The following is a 17,606-nucleotide window of genomic DNA, read 5'->3' as shown; positions in this document are numbered from 1 at the left end:
ATGGCACACTGATTTCTAAAGGACCTATGGAGGAAGATGGACTCTACAGAATAGCATCTTCAGCAACTGATGCTAGGAATGTTTTAGCAAGACAGTCATGCCCCAAAGGCAAGAATAGAGTCGGAAGGGATCTCAAAGGCCAATTAATCTAACTCCCATGGTAATGCAGAAAATATTGCACTATAACACCCCTAATAGGTGGGTCATCTATTCCCTCTTCCACTGGAAAACAGCACAAACTATCTGTAAGGTTATTTAGTGGAAAATGTCCTTTCTTGTCCCCCCCTTCCTCTGCAGCACCAGAGAGAAACATTTGCACCATCATCAATGTAGCAGTTCTCCAAATGGTTTACAATAGCCCTGATATAGCTTCTTAAGAGTTTACATGCCCAGGCACAGGTAGCATGCAGCTTGGTGTGGGGACCAGCTAGGAGTTAAATAAAACACAGGACACCAGGTTTGGGTGGAAATAGGCAACAATTATTATTATTATTATTATTATTATTATTATTATTATTATTATTATATATTACAGATGTAAATAGCTTTTGGTGAAGACACCGGGTATGGGCCCAGGATCACCTGTTGGTAGAGTGTATTTTTAAACATGCCCCCTTGCCATATAATAATAATAATAATAATAATAATAATAATAATAATAGCAATAACAATAATAATAATAAATAATTTATTATTTATACCCCACCCATCTGGCTGGGCCTCCCCAGCCACTCTGGGCGGCTTCCATAGAAAGCAAAAATACAATAAAATATCACACGTTAAAAACTTCCCTGAACAGGGCTGCCTTAAGATGTCTTCTGAATGTCAGGTAGTTGTTTATCGCTTTGACATCTGCTGGAAGGGCGTTCCACAGGGCGGGCACCACTACCAAGAAGGCCCTCTGCCTGGTTCCCTGTAGCTTTACTTCTCGCAATGAGGGAACCACCAGAAGGCTCTCGGCGCTGGACCTCTGCGTCCGGGCAGAATGATGGGGGTGGAGACGCTCCTTCAGGTATACTGGACTGAGGCAGTTTAGGGCTTTAAAGGTCAGCACCAACACTTTGAATTGTGCTCGGAAATGTACTGGGAGCCAATGTAGGTCTTTCAAGACCGGTGGGTTTTCCCAGACATTTTGCTGAAACAGCAAAAATCCACCTGGGAAAATCCAGACTTATGGCAGCCCTAGTGCTGGTTGATCATAAAAGGTGTGTGGGTCAACCTTGGGTCGTGGGAAGTCCCTTGGCATGCATCAAGTGAATCAATCCACCAGGGCCACCTCTCTAATGGAGTGCTATGGCCCATTGGCCAGCATTTGGGCTCCTGGACAGCATTACTCCTTCCTGGACTTCCTTAACCAGGTACCTGAATGACTAAAGATCCAACCCAATGCCTTTTCCAACAAAGTTGTGACATTTGCTATGAGGTAGATGAAAAACTTCAGACAGGCCAATTTCTCTGCAGGGAAGATGACTCCTTGGTGAAGAATACAGTGACCAAATGATCCATAGCAAGGGCCTCACCCTGGCCTGCCTGCTCACCTTCAGGCAGGACCACATTTAAACAGGGTGGACAGGTAGGGAATCCCACATTAGCTGAGCAGATGGAGCCCAGGTTCAGCTCAAATTTAAGATTGGTTGGACCCAGATGACTCCAGGTCTCGGTGCCACCTGCTCCCCATAGCTTGGTTTGGTCCATTTAAATGGACCATTTTGCACCAATTCATGTATGAGGATGCGCCTCTTAGTGAGGATGCACTGGGAAGCAAACAGCCATTTCACTTGAACCCCAAGTAAATGGCTATTATTCTCCAATGCCTTGAACCCTTTTTCATAGTCCGGGCAGTGGTATGCTGACCAAAGAGGCTACAGTTTGGCTTCCCAACTGACTGGGGCCACCCAGGCTCCCCCTGTGGTTTTCCATGTTGGGCAGGATACAGAGCATAATCACTCCCACTAGGAACTAGAGGAATACCATGGTGTAGGGAAAAATGCTAGCATTGACATTTTCTATGACCTTGTAATCTTTATTCATTTACTTTTTTTATACCCTTCCACACACACACACTTTCCATCATGTATAAAAGCTGTGAAATATAAGAACATAACTGCAGGCAGGGGATTTAGGAAAACAAATACAACACCAGAACAATGCCGCTGAGGTCTCTTCCTGAATCTGCTGATTTCAACAGGCTTAGAATAGAGTCCATGTATGTGAGGAAGTTGCTCAAGGCAACTTTTATAGCTGAGTAAGAAATCCCAGCAGTGTGAGGTCTTATCATAAAATTTGACAGGCATTTTATTAGAGGAAAGCTTTAAGGAGATGCTGTTATAAATACATTGATTGCATCATCTTGTCCTTCAAACCAGCTGCTGATACGAGGTGAAGGAGGAGAATACCCTCGTTTATTCAAAATATGCATGGATGTGAACTTCTAGGTAGGTAGAGTGGGATCACAGCCACTTTCCCTAATGTTTGCAGATGAAAAACTGAAGGAAGGCTCAGAATGTAAGAGTGTAAGAAGAGGCTGGCTCGATCTGGTTTAAGGTCCATCTATTCCAGTTTCTCATTTCCTGATGCCTGCCGGGAGCCCCAGGGCAGGATCTGAGTGCAACAACACTCTCCCAACTTGTGATTACCACCAACTAGTATTCAAGGCAGAGACATCACCTTGCCAACAAAGGTCCGTATAGTTAAAGCTATGGTTTTCCCAGTAGTGATGAATGAAAGTGAAAGCTGGACCATAAAGAAGGCTGATTGCCGAAGAATTGATGCTTTTGAATTATGGTGCTGGAGGAGACTCTTGAGAGTCCCATGGACTGCAAGAAGATCAAACCTATCCATTCTTAAGGAAATCAGCCCTGAGTGCTCACTGGAAGAGCAGATTGTGAAGCTAAGGCTCCAATACTTTGGCCACCTCATGAGAAGAGAAGACTCCCTGGAAAAGACTCTGATGTTGGGAAGAACTGAGGGCACAAGGAGAAGGGGACAACAGAGGACGAGATGGTTGGACAGTGTTCTCGAAGCTACCAACATGAGTTTGACCAAACTGTGGGAGGCAGTGGAAGACAGGAGTGCCTGGTGTGCTCTGGTCCATGGGGTCACGAAGAGTCGGACACGACTAAATGACTAAACAACAAAAAGTATTCAAGGCACACTGAGTCTGAAGGTAAAGGAAGGACATAGTCATTGCATACCCTCCAAGTGTGCCAATTTTCCAGGGACAGTCCCAGAATTACAAAAGCCATCCTGGCTTCTGAGTTGATCCTGGAATGTCCCCATTTTCCCTGCCAGTGCTGCCATCACTGAGCTCAGGGAGGAGGAAGAAGTGCTTGTCTCAAACTTGTCCTGACACCCATGGCCTCTCCATCGGTGCTGCCAGCCTCCTCCCTTGGGCAGCTCATAGTGGCTGCTGGAGAGGATGAGGAGAGGTTGCTGCATGTGGCTCTGAGGGGCAGGCAGAGGGCAGGGCCACCCTACTCAGGAAGAAAGCAGGAGCAGAACAGTGCGCAAGGAGTCCCAAGTTTCTATTTTTTTAAAAAAGCTTTGTGTGTCTTCATCTAATCTGGTCCCTTTCATTCAGTATACCTGAAGGAGCGTTGCCACTCCCATTGTTCGATTGGACACTGAGGTCCAGCTCCAAGGGCCTTCTGATGGTTCCCTCACTGTGAGAAGTTAGGTTACAGGGAACCAGGCAGAGAGCCTTCTCGGTGGTGGTGCCCACCCTGTGGAACACCCTCCCATCAAATGCCAAGGAAATAAGCAACTATTTGACTTTTAGAAGACATTAGAAAGCAGCCCTGTTCAGGGAAGTTTTTAATGTTTGTTGTTTGATTCTGTTTTTAATATTCTGCTGGTAGCTGCCCAGAGTGGCTGGGGAATAAATTATGATTTTTTCCAAAATTTATTTATTGTGTGTTTTCCTTTCTGTGAATCTGCCAAAAGATAAAATAAAATAGGGGTTAAAGGGTTTTCTGAGGACTGTGGAGGGTGTGTGTGCTGTGTCCCATTGGTGGAGTGGTGGTGGTACTTGCCCTTCTTCTGATAGGAAATGCAATGCGCGGGGGGGGGGGGGGAGGCAACAAAAAATTGGGGGTCAAGGAGGGTCAGTTGCGAGGAATGAGAAATATCATCTGAACATTTCATATGAGGAATGTTGAGGCTAGTAGCCATTGCTAGCCATATCCTCCAGAAATTTGTCTAATTCTCTTTTAAAATCATTTGGGGCCATTGTTACATCTTATGGGAGCTAAGTTCATGGTTGAACTATGTACTATGTGGAGAAATACTTGTTTAGTCTTTCCAGAATCTTCTGATATTTAGCCTCATTAGCTGTCCCTGAGTTTTTGTATTATAATCCACTTTCTCCAAACCATGCTTAATCTATCCCCTCTATCATGCTGCCTCCCTTTCTCATATTCTTTTTAACTAAACAAAAACCTTTCCTCACTGGAAGTTAACCCTCCAAATTATATATATTCACATATATTTTCTTTGTTATATATTTTAAGGTATGCTGAGTGGTTAATGGAGAATCAGCCATTTTTCACATTAATCAGATCTCATGGCAAATGTGCACATAATCCTCCCATGAAGAGAAAATTACGCACATTTTCTGGTCATTATGCATAAACTTCACCCCTCTGGATTCTGGTCAATAGTACACGTGGAACTTTACAGAGTACAAGAGGAGAGTTTACAATCAACACATTGGGCTGCCCCCACTTGGTGAGCTGCTTCTGCAAAAGTGTGTTCCCAAAATCAGAATAGGGAGAGGTCCCAGGAAAGATAGACTCCCCGCCTGATAAGTAGAAAAACCTGGGAATCTATGATTTGTCTTCTCTTGGGGAGGGTGGGGCACACAAAAAACCTGAGAAGACAAGCATGCCAGGGATTCATCAGAAACTTTACATTCTTCAACAGGATTTCACATGCAAAGCAGCTTCAAAGTCAGTGGATTAATGTAATGCGACCAACCTCATATAAATGAGCATGACAGGGCCCACAGCATGAGGCCTCAGAAATTGACATTTTACATGTTTCGGAACACAAAGGCTTCCATTGCACTTACAAAGCAAGAGCCAGGAGATCATGCTCCCATCTCAGTGACTAAAATTACACAGAAGAACAGGAGGCTCTATCCTGCCCCATGCAGCCTCTGTGATTGCCAGATGATTGGCAGCTCTGCTGCACAGCACTTCCAGAGTTGAGGCAGTGTGGCAAAGTGCATGGAGTCTCCAGTCTAGGGGTTGTCAGGGGCTGGGCAGAGGAGGAGGAGTGGTGGAGACAGCCAGTGTGGTGTAGTGGTTAAGAGCAGTAGACTCGTGATCTGGTGAACCGGGTTTGCTTCCCCGCTCCTCCACATGCAGCTGCTGGGTGACCTTGGGCTAGTCACACTTCTCTGAAGTCTCTCAGCCCCACTCACCATGCAGAGTGTTTGTTGTGGGGGAGGAAGGGAAAGGAGAATGTTAGCCGCTTTGAGACTCCTTCGGGTAGTGATAAAGCGGGATACCAAACTCAAATTCTTCTTCTTCTTCTTCTTCTTCTTCTTCTTCTTCTTCTTCTTCTTCTTCTTCTTCTTCTTCCCCCCCATCCTGACCCTTCCAGGCAGGAGGAAGAGGAAGACAGTATAGATTTACAACAGGGGTTTGCGGAAGGTCAACCCGGCAAGCCTTAAAAGTAGGAGAGCAAAGAGCTTGAAGACAGAGGGCACTTAGTGGAATCCGTAGAGGAGATGATGATGATGAATGAGGAAGTGGGGCAGATGGGTGGGGTGGAGATTCACTCAGGGCAACACCATTATCCGAGAGGCTGGGTTCTATAGCACCTCTCTGTAAAGTTTGAAATAAAAAAGGACCCTAAGAAACTTTTCCTGGTCTTTATAATTTCTTGGGCAGCCAACCAGGAGTTGCTGACAGCATCCATGTCATGAGACAAAGGTTCTTGAGAGCAGAAGAAGCAGTAAGGCCTACAAGGCCCACACAATCATTCAAGCCTAAGCCTGCTAACTACGAACTGTTAACAGCAAACTGCTAAGTCACTGTGACTCATCTTGGGTGATGACTCATTCTCCCTATAAAAGTAGCCAACCTCTTTATGGGGCTCAGTGAGAAAGCTGTATGGATTGTGTATGGAGTAGTCTGTGGAATAGTGCTGTAGTTGTTGCTATGTAAAGCTAAGGCAGACAGAGTGGCTCCAGGACTCTAGTAAATCAGTAACTAAGACTGTGCCTCTCTGAAGAGTCAGGTAGCTGCTATGAGCACTCTGTGCATGCTCCTTAACTATGCTGTTTATGAACAACTTTATTTTTCTCAAGTACAGTGGTACCTCTGGTTGCGAACGGGATCTGTTCCGGAGGCCCGTTCGCAACATGAAAAGCCTGCAACCTGAAGCGCCGTATCTGCGCATGCACGTGACGTCATTTTGCACTTCTGTGCATGCACGAGCGGCAAAACCAGGAAGTAACCCTTTCTGGTACTTCTGGGTTGCTGCGGGACACAACCTGAAAGAAACGTAACATGATGCAAATGTAATATGAGGTGTGACTGTAAAAGTTTTATTCTGTTTATAAGAAGACTCTGCTTTGATTAGTTTACCACTGCGCGACAATCCTGACAGGTGGTGGCTTTGGAAACTCAGGCTCAATGACCTGCACTAAGAGACAGCTGATGTGATGGCCTGGGAATCTGATTCAAAAGCTGGATCTGAGGAGTCCAAGCCTGCACAGGAGTCCTCGCCTCCAGGGCCGGCTGAGCTGGGGCAGGGGCTTGAATCTGAAGGGCATGTACCTGTGCCGGATCCTCAGGAGCAGACACCAGATGCATCCACTCTGGCTCTGGAGGTGATTGAGGACCCATTGCCGGCAGGTGCGCCTCTCCCACCCCTGTCAGGGGAAGGTGAAGCTGCCTCTGGGTCTGGTAACCCTCCAGCCCTCTCCTGAGCTGCAGAGGCTGGTTTCTCTCAGGAGGAGTGCTCGCCTTAAGGCCAGGAGAGGCGGGTCACCTGTGGGCCGGGACTGCCCCTGGCCTCAGAGGAGATAAAGGCCAGTCAGCCAAGTCCCAGGTTGCAGGAGCAATGACGTTGGAAACCTGCTTCTGCCAGCACCCAGACCTGTTTCTCTGGAGTTCCCGACCACGCCCGGCTTCTTGCTCTGGACCCCGCTTCCCCCTTGGTGGACAGTCTCCAGACCCTTGACCTAGGACCAGACTCTGACCACGACTCACGGTAACCTCCCCCCAGGACCAGCACATCTGGGTCGCTGCAGGATGCAACCTGAAAAAATGTAACATGAAGCAAATGTAACATGAAGTGTGACTGTTTATGAAGAAGACTCTGCTTTGATTAATTTACCACTGCGTGACAATCCTGACAGGTGGTGAGGCTGTCAGGTCAGGCTCAATGACCTGCACTAAGAGACAGCTGATATGGTCTCTGGCCTCTTCAGCAGCCTCAGCTTTTGTAGCTGGAGTCAGTCAGGTGGGAAATGGCCTGCAGAGAGCAGATCTTCCAGAACTCACAACCAAGATGGTCAAAATCTCAATGGTTAAGATATTGCGTAGCAAAAATACCACATTCTCCTTTGTGGGTAAATTTCACGAATACGTGAAGTCAGCATGTGGAAAGGCAGAAATACACACCCTCTCACACACAAGCTTTCATGCATCCTGGATACTAATGTCTTTTCTGGTTTTCTCTCTCTCTCCAAATGATAGAAATCTAGGCACTTTCTGCTTTTAAGATTAGTAGCTGAAACACGCAAGCACTGAATAATGTACTGGAGTCTGACTTGCAAAAGAGAAGGGACTCAGCCTCCTCCCAACCCCAGGCAGAGGATCTCTTTGAGAAATAAAGATGGCATCCTTTAATAGGTTTCACATAACGATACAATAAAACCATATCCTGAACACACCCTGGCAGTGAGGAGGGATGGAGGTAAACATCTCCTGTCTAAATTTTCTAGGCAGCAGGGAAGCTTCTATTACATTGGCAGGTTTATAGAGGGACTTAATTATATAATCTCTTCCTCATGCTCTATGCCTTGGTGATTCTTCATGCCATTATCTACAGCTCTGGCAGAAAGTAGCTTCCAGCTATTGCTAAAATAGCAAGTGGGAATTCTGCTCACATTCGGGCAAGTTTCCCCTGCTGACAACTTACAGGTTTGGGGAACAGTCATTTGAGGGGGGAAGCCACCATCTCTGCCCAAGGAAGATTCTCATTGCATTAGTTCTCCTACCAATTAATCTAGACAAACCTGAGTATAGAGGAGTTGTAAATCTATCTCATCTGAAGCATAGCTGTCAACCGTCCCTTATTTGACGGGAAACTCCCTTATCCCAGAACCATGTCCCGCTGCTGTCCCTTATTGATGATGTTCCTTAAATTTCCCGGGTTTCAAAGGAAGCAGCTCCTCTCCCTCCCTCCCTGCCAGCCAGGGAGGAGGGAGGCTCCAACTGTGTTGCTTGGCTGCGTTGCTCACCCAATAAGGAGTCTAAGAATGACTGGGGGGGGTGGAGCTTGCATGCCTTGTGCCGATCAAATCGGCTGCGTTGCTTGGGGACTCGCCTTTGCTCAGCGCTTCCCAGCGGAGAGGTGACAGTGGTTTTCCTTGCTGCATCCCATTTGCCGGGTTGCTGCGCTGTGGGAACCACTGCTTGAGGCTTCATTTGGCTGCTGGCTGGCTTTCTGCCTTTGGCTCGGAGGGGCTCAGAAGTCAAACATACCTGTGCTTGGGAAATCCCTTATTTTGGCTGCTGATCCCTTATTTTCAAGGCTGCAAGTTGACAGCTATGATCTGAAGGGCTCTGGAAACTTTATTATTTATCTATTCCTAATTTGTTGTGTGTTAAGTTTCTCATTGATAAGTCATCAGGCTACCTAATTTTCACTTTCTAAAGCAAAATGTGAATCAAAACACTTTGAAAACTTAACTTTTCCAGGGACTTCCGGGTTGGTGCCATCGCCGAATGGCGGACTCCCTCCGAGCTCCGGAGGGAGCCTGCTCGGCAGGGGCTGGGTCCTGCTGCGCCGGCGACGCGGGGGCCCTCAAAAACCATGGGCACTGAAACCCATGGACATGGTGACGCGGCGGGCACCATTTGCGCCCCCCGACCCACGAAGGAGCCTTTTTAAAGGCTCCGGAGCGGGGGACGGGGGTGGTGTGGTGCTATGAGTCTTCCGCTTCCCCTGCCGAGTGAAGCTGCATGCCATTTGATGGAGAGCGCTGACTTCTTCTATTGAAAATTTGGACTAAAAAGAATAACCCGTGAGTAATTGGGAAATCGGATTTAAAAGGAAAATTTTTTTAAATTTGGAACGAGCGGGGGAGGTGCAAAAAGGAAGTCCGTCTCCCCCCTGTTGTAGAGGACATAAAGCAAGATTTGACAACTAAGATCGAGAGAAGGGTTTATTTTTTATTGATAAAGTTATTAATTTCACGATGGAAAATTACAAGATTGAGCCAGAGGAGAAAAGTGGAATGTGTGAGCTAAAATGTAACCCCCCACCCGTGAACCGGGAGCGATCTGTGAGAGCGCCTGGTGAGGAAATATAGAGGCTTTGACAGCTGTCAAAGTAGCTGTCAAAGTTGAAGAATAAAAAGAGAACTTTGTTACGATGACTTTGCCGGTTATATTTGTTACAATTTGGACATAAATTGTTGAAAACAAGGGATAACAAGTTACTCTGACTTTTGGGTGTGATTTGGAAAGAAAATGAGTTACCATAATCCCTCTAGAGGGGGCTTTGGGACATTACAAGAATTGCTGTAAGTGGAAAAATACGCATGGAATTGGACAGGACTTTTTAACTCCTGGGAAAACTGCAGAAATGAAACATTATTTTGTCTACAGAGGTCTCTACACTAAAGGAGACAATAGATCTATCTATTGAAGAATGGAAGGGACTTGACGCAAGTTTTTGTTCCTGAACAAATAAAGCCTCTGTAGAGGAACTAGAAGCTTTTGGAATTAGAACGTTTTTGCAGTGGAACAGGGAAAGAAACCAGAGGAAAGTGAGGAAAGAGAACAACAAGAATTGGACAAAGCTGGAAGTGGGAACATCTGAGACATCCAGATTTAAAAGGTTCAAGAAATAAAAAAATTGAGTTTTACTCTTAAATATAGAGATCTGGATGGAAAAAAGAATGGACCTTCTTGAGATAGAGTCCTTCCAAGATTGGGTGTTCGAAACTAAAGACTACCAAAAAGATGGCAAAGACTATTAAAAAGACGGCAAAGTGGAGCGGAGAGAGATTTGGACATAGATGTGGGATCTCCAGGCCAACAGCAGATATTGATGGACATTGGGGATCATAACCGGGAAAGGGGGGAGGGAAATTTGGAATCCAAAGGGTGTAAAATTATATTTTGTTCTTTACTTCTTATTTCATTCTGTTCTGCATATTAAAGAGTGGAAGGGAACAGGGGTCGATTTTAGGGGGAAAAATATTTTTAATATTGGGTCAATGATAATAAGTTTAAAATTTGGGGTAAGAACTTGCTGAATTAATTTAAGAGAATTGGAATATAAGAGGGGGTGAGGTGGGGAAGTCCGGGAAAAATGTTAACGAAAATAAGGTTTAAGTAAATGTTCTTTTTCTTTCTTTTTCTTTTTTCTTTTATATCTGGAAATTTCAATAAATATTATTAAAAAAAGAAGAAGAAAACTTAACTTTTCCAAATTTTGTGGCCTGGTTCTCCAACCAAGAGCTTATCCACAGTTAGCTTTTGTCCTGCATTTTCAAGGCACAGGTCTACACATTAAAGCTTTGTGTCTGAGTGCTTTTTTTGTTTTATGTTTTGCTCTTGAGATTTCTGTGTGAAAACCCGCTCTTTAAAGCTGAAGTGCAACAAACAGCTTGCTTTGATTCAGTGGTAAAGAACAGGTTTTCATAGCGAAAGCTCCAAAGCAAAATAAAATAAAATACTTGGACACAGAGTTTTAAAGTGTGGACTGTTCCTGGAAAGAGCAGATGAAAGGTAAGCAGGGACGCCAAGTATGGGGGGCAGGTGCCCCCCAAAATTGTGAATCAAAATCCCCCCAAAAGCAGACTTCAGACATAGTCTAAAAACTATGTATGTGAATTTCCAGGTGTCAAAAAAGGTTATTTATGTATGCCACTACTGCAGCCCATGTTTTGTTAGCCCAAAAATGGAAAGCGAGCGAGGTCCCAACTAAAGAAGAATGGAAACTTAAGCTGATGGAATATGCACAGCTTGCAGGCTTAACATATAGAATAAGAGAGCAAGAAGAACGTATGTTTAAAGAAGATTGGAAAATCTTTATTGAATATATGGGGAAAATTGTATATATTTGAAAATGTTGGCAGCATTAAGATAAATTCACCAGTGTAGATAAGTTTTGATAGATGTAACAATGGAATACTGAATGGTTTAGTTTATGTAAAATATGCAGGGATATGTGGTATGTAAATTGAACCACAGAAAGTGAAGAAGGGAAGTCATTGATATTTTAAGGATGCTTAAATGAGTATTCAAAATTGTACAACAGAAAATGTGTGTGTGTGTGATTATTACTATTGTGAATTTGAAAAATTGAAAAATAATTTATGTTTATTTTAAAGTTCTGCTATGGCCATGTGCAAGGGGAAGCGGGTGGCGCTGTGGGTAAAACCTCAGTGCCTAGGACTTGCAGATTGTATGGTCAGCGGTTCGAATCCCTGCGGCGGGGTGAGCTCCTGTCTTTCGGTCCCAGCTCCTGCCTACCTAGCAGTTCGAAAGCACCCCTAAGTGCAAGTAGATAAATAGGTACCGCTTTATAGCGGGAAGGTAAACGGCGTTTCCGTGTGCTGCGCTGGTGCTGGCTCGCCAGAGCAGCTTCGTCACGCTGGCCATGTGACCCGGAAGTGTCTGCGGACAGCGCTGGCTCCCGGCCTCTTAAGTGAGATGAGCGCACAACCCTAGAGTCGGACACGACTGGCCCGTACGGGCAGGGGTACCTTTACCTTTATGGCCATGTGCACATGGTTGCAGGGCAGCTGCATGACATGTTGAGGCATCTAATCATAAGTCTGCATTTTTATCAAGCTTATATTTTTTGATCAAGGTTGTATCTTAAAAATGAGTTCAAATTCACAAATGATTCATGCCAGGCAGAAACTAGGCTGGCTAAGATATTGGCAGATGTTCATCCTCTTCGCCAAAGAGGCCCTCTGGTTTATTGCGGTCATAAAAGGCTGAGCGAGGTCACTGACCTTGCATATTGCAGAGTACAATTAAGCTACAATTAAGTTGGTAAATAGTAAGAATTATTGTGCCTCCCGTTAGAGACTTGAGCCACATTTTCCTAAGGGCAAGAGCTAATGGAAATAGGGAAAGAAAGTGTTTTAAAGTTTTTTCTTACTTTGAAAATGTCTTTGCTTATAAAAAAATATATATTATGTATTAAAAATATATTGGCTTAAATGTAATTATGCAAAGGAATTAGAAGCTAAGAAATGTTAAATCCTTATGCTAGATTCTTATTTCATATAGTTGGAGGAGATCACAGGGGCCATCAGCCACCAGCCTAGCCCCCCTTTGCCAACCAGGAAAACACCATCAGAGCACTCTAGACAGATGGTTGTCAGGTTTTTGTTTAAAGGAACCTCCAATGAAGGAGATCTTTCATTGATGATGCGTACAAAAGATCTTTGATACCTGTTTAAAATAGAATTAGCCACCATCTGTTTTAGCCATCTGCTCTATTTTAGAATTAAGGGGGCAAAGGTGATTTGGTAATTAAGGTGCCTTGTAGAGGTTAATGGCTACTTGTTTGCCAATTATAAATATAGCTTTTATTTCCCATAAAAGGGCAAAAGGAAATGGGTGTATCTTTTGTGATTGGTTCTAGTAAACAGCCAATAGGAATTTCAACCAGGCTGATTGGACAGAGGCAGCCACAGGAGGAGCAAGGGGGCTGGATTAAGGAAATATAAGTGCTGGCCAGAATGGCAGGAGGCCAGGCCAGAGCTTGGTAACCATATACCACTGTGCCTCATATTTATTTGTCTGACAAATAAATTATTATTTTAATTTCTCTATTGCTGCGTTGAATATTTCATTCCAGCTAAGCGTTAACCACAAGCAAGGTGCTACAATGTCAGCATGATTGCCAGGAGACAATCTGGTGAAGAAGTTGAAGCAGAACAGGAATGTGTTACTTGCAGGGAAGCCTCCGTACTCATACAGAGCTTCTGGACTGGGACAGTGAGGTAAGATTTCAAGACAGCATTTAGGATCGCAAACTGGTTTAACTTGACCTATTTAAATACTTTGTTAGACCATATCCTAGCAGGATAAATCTCCTGGTTTCTCTGTCTTTCCTGAAAAAGATGGTGGCAGCCGGCTTCCTGACAAAGGCCGTGAAACATGGCTGGTGGACTAAATTCATCCTGTTAAGTCCTAAGTTGTGCAGCCCAGTACCAAATGCATCACTCCTGCCAGGATATTCAAATTTGCTTGCGACTCGTTACAAGAGTCATGAATTATTTTGTACCAAACATTAATTCTGCTCCAGCGCCGGGCTGTGCAAAGCCCTCTGCTGCCATTTATTGCTTATTTCTGATCTAGAGGAACGAAATCCGCTGCCACTTATCAAGCGATAAGCAAGTTATAGACTGAATCCTTAAGCACATTGTTGCTTATATTGACGGAAATTATCCCAACCTGGTCCCAAATTGAATTTTAATCCTCTTTTGCAATATCCAAATCTAAATCCTCATTCTCTTTATCTCTGCATTTTGTATAATCCACTGAACGACTCACCAGTTAAGCACTACGCATATTGGGGAAATTGTCGGGAGGGGGAAATGGGGGGGGGGGGTGACAACTTAGTTTCCAAAATATTAATTCTCATTTTTTTTCCTTCCTGCTGAGCTCATTGCAATGCGAGACAACCAGCTCACTTCCTTAGAAACAGATGCCGGCCAAATTCTCTCTCTTTGTGTGTGTCTGTGTAGCGTCGCAAGAAAGGAAAACAAAAGACATGTGCTCTATTTTTGCCAGGACAATTTGCAGGTGGATTACACTCCTGCATGTGTCTCTATGTTTACAAAAGGATGCTGTATTATTGTTATTATTGTTATATATTTATTTATACCCTTTCGCTAATGGGACTCAAGGCAACTGACGGATAAAAACAAGAACTGCTTAAAACATAGAAAAATGATTCAGTGAACTTTGACAGAATTTTAAAAAGCCTTAAACATCTCAGGACTGCAGTACCTCAAGGACCGCTTCTTTCCATATGAACCTACCCAGACCCTGAGATCACCTTCTGAGGCCCTCCTTTGTGTGCCTCCTTGAGAGGTTTGGAGGGTAGCAACATGAGAACGGGGCCTTCTCTGCAGTGGTTCCAAGTCTGTGAAATGCTCTCCCCAGGGAAGTTCGCTTGGTGTCTTCATTACACACCTTTAGACACCAGGCAAAAACGTTCCTTTTTAACCAGGCCTTTAGTTGATTTGATTGACATCCTAAGCCCTTTTAAAATGTGGTTGTTGTTGTGCGTTTTTTTTTGGGGGGGTTGTTGTTATTTTGATTATGCATTTTGTGGTTTTATATTTTGATTTTATTCTGTGAACCGCTCTGAGATCTCTGGGTATAGGGCGGTATATAAATTCAATAAGTAAAATAAAACCAAAACATTTTGTGACTCTAACGGGAGAATAAACAAAAATTTTAGTTTCTTCTCTAGCACGGTGAATCGTCAGTTCCGTTGCTGCTCCTGATGACCTCATTTCCTGTCACGGTGTTCCCTAAGTCTCAGACGGAAGCGAGCGTTTAATGTGTGAAGCAGTGTGGAATTCGGATGTGTGGTATTTTACTGATGAAAGTCTGGCCTCATTGAGGGGCAGTATTTCAATATGAGTTGGAAAATTACTAACTGTGAGCTGTCAGCTGTGTAATACGAGGTAATGCATGTTCTTTGTACTTTTGTCCATTTACTGTATTTATTTCTCCCAATTTAAACTATAAAATGGTGGTTTTCTTGAGTCAAAATGAGAGTACCTACTAAACATTTTTTTTAGAAAAAAAGCACTGCGTAAAACTATATACATACATACAATCTTTTTTTTAAAGTTACTGACAATTACACACAGAGACACACACAAAGCACAGTACCAGCCCTTTGATTAAGAGCAGTCAATTCCCCAAAGCCTGTTGGACCAAGAAAGGCTTCATTTGCTGGTTGAAGGACATCAAGGATGGAGGCAGTCTAGGGTTCAACCTGAGGGCCTCATTCCCTTCTAAACAATGTTGAACATACAAGTGGTGAGCAGTGCTACTGACAAAAGGGGCAGAACCATGAATGTAAATTTAGGGTAGTGTAGGGCAGTGGTAGGGGGGGCCTAAACCCCCACTCTAGAAGGAAAACTGACCTTTCCCCCCTCTTTTTCCAAATTTTTGTTTTCCCCCATACTTATTTCCATGCTTATTACATACAAAAAACAACAACACCGAAAAGGGGTACAACTTAAGAGGGGAGGAAAAAGGAAAAAAAATAAAATTTACACAATCTGTTAATAAGATAAAAATTAGGAAATAAATTTGTGATTGCAATTTCATGTTACAATAAAAATAAAAATCTCATTATCTTTTATACCCAACCTCCCATTTATTACTTAATTATTTTTACATCAATTTACTGCCATATCAAAATACTATTTTTATATTAATATTTTCACAATTTATAAAAGTTTATATAAGAAATTCATAAAAATTGCTGGGATCACTCAAAAGCTGCTACAGATTTTAACATTGCATAATTTTGTTTAAGGTATGTTCTGAAGGCCTCCCATTTTGATACAAATTCAGTTCTCGGTTTATTTTTTCATTTTTTCAGATAGACTCTGATCCTAAACCTTCGCTGCCTTGCAGGATGCCTCTGGGGGAATAAAAGACTAAGGAGTAAACCTAGACAGCATCTTAAAAAGCAGAGACATCACCTTGCCAACAAAGGTACGTATAGTTAAAGCTATGGTTTTCCCAGTAGTGATGTATGGAAGTGAGAGCTGGACCATAAAGAAGGCTGATCAATGAAGAATTGATGCTTTTGAATTATGACGCTGGAGGAGACTCTTGAGAGTCCCATAGACTGCAAGAAGATCAAACCTATACATTCTGAAGGAAATCAGCCCAGAGTGCTCACTGGAAGGACAGATCCTGAAGCTGAGGCTCCAATACTTTGGCCACTTCATGAGAAGAGAAGACTCCCTGGAAAAGACCCTGATATTGGGAAAGATGGAGGGCACAAGGAGAAGGGGACGACAGAGGATGAGATGATTGGACAGTGTTCACGAAGCTACCAGCGTGAGTTTGACCAAACTGCGGGAGTGGAAGACAGAAGTGCCTGGCGTGCTCTGGTCCATGGGGTCACGAAGAGTCGGACATGACTAAACAACTAAACAACAACAAAACGGTATACAAATCTAAGATAGTTGGAAGATGCCTTGCATGCGCCCATCAGGCAATTCCTGCAGCCATGCTACTGCCAACTGTATTGCTCTGCTTTCCCTGGGAGCACATCAATGAGGCCAAGAGAGGGATCTTGTTGTCTGGGCAGCTCAGGACCTCAGTACACACTGCCCAGGCCTGTGCCCTGGATATGCAAGAGTTTGACTTCATCCCCGGAGGCACACTCCATTGTCTCTTGAGACATAGACGGATGCCAACAATTGGTTAGAGCAGGGCTAGGCAAACTAAGGCCTGGGGGCCGGATCGATCCGGCCCAATCACCTTCTCAATCTGGCCCGCGGACGGTCCAAGAATCAGCATGTTTTTACATGAGTAGAATATGTCCTTTTATTTAACATGCATCTCTGGGTTATTTGGGACGCAGGTGGCGCTGTGGGTTAAACCACAGAGCCTAGGGCTTGCCGATCGGAAGGTTGGCGGTTCGAATCCCCGCGACGGGGTGAGCTCCCATCACTTGGTCCCAGCTCCTGCCAACCTAGCAGTTCGAAAACACATCAAAGTACAAGTAGATAAATAGGTACCGCTCCGGCGGGAAGGTAAACAGCGTTTCTGTGTGCTGCTCTAGTTCGCCAGAAGCGGCTTAATCATGCTGGCCACATGACCTGGAAGCTGTACGCCAGCTCCCTCGGCCAATAAAGCGAGATGAGCACCGCAATCCCAGAGTCGGCCATGACTGGACCTAATGGTCAGGGGTACCTTTACCTTTACCTGGGTTATTTGTGGGGCCTGCCTGGTGTTTTTACATGAGTAGCATGTGTGTTTTTATTTAAAATGCATCTCTGGGTTATTTATGGGACATAGGAATTCATTCATTATTTTTTTCCAAAATATAGTCCGGCCCACCACATGGTCTGAGAGACGGTGGACCGACCCATGGCTGAAAAAGGTTGCTGACCCCTGGGTTAGAGTGTCAGACTAAGACCAGGGAGAGATCAGGATTCTAATCCTCACTCAGCCATGGAGCTTTTGCCAGTTTGTTTGTTTGTTTGTTTGTTTTTTTAAATAATATTTATTAACATTTTAAAGACTACAAAAGAAAGAAAAAGAATTAAACAATACAATACAATACAAAAACAAAAACACCACACAACACCAACCCCAAAACATTAAATTAACAAAATCAAACAAACACAA

This window comes from Podarcis cretensis, assembly GCF_951804945.1.
Source record: "Podarcis cretensis genome assembly, chromosome: 14".
Classification (NCBI taxonomy): Eukaryota; Metazoa; Chordata; class Lepidosauria; order Squamata; family Lacertidae; genus Podarcis; species Podarcis cretensis.
Note: the sequence above shows the minus strand (reverse complement) of the source record.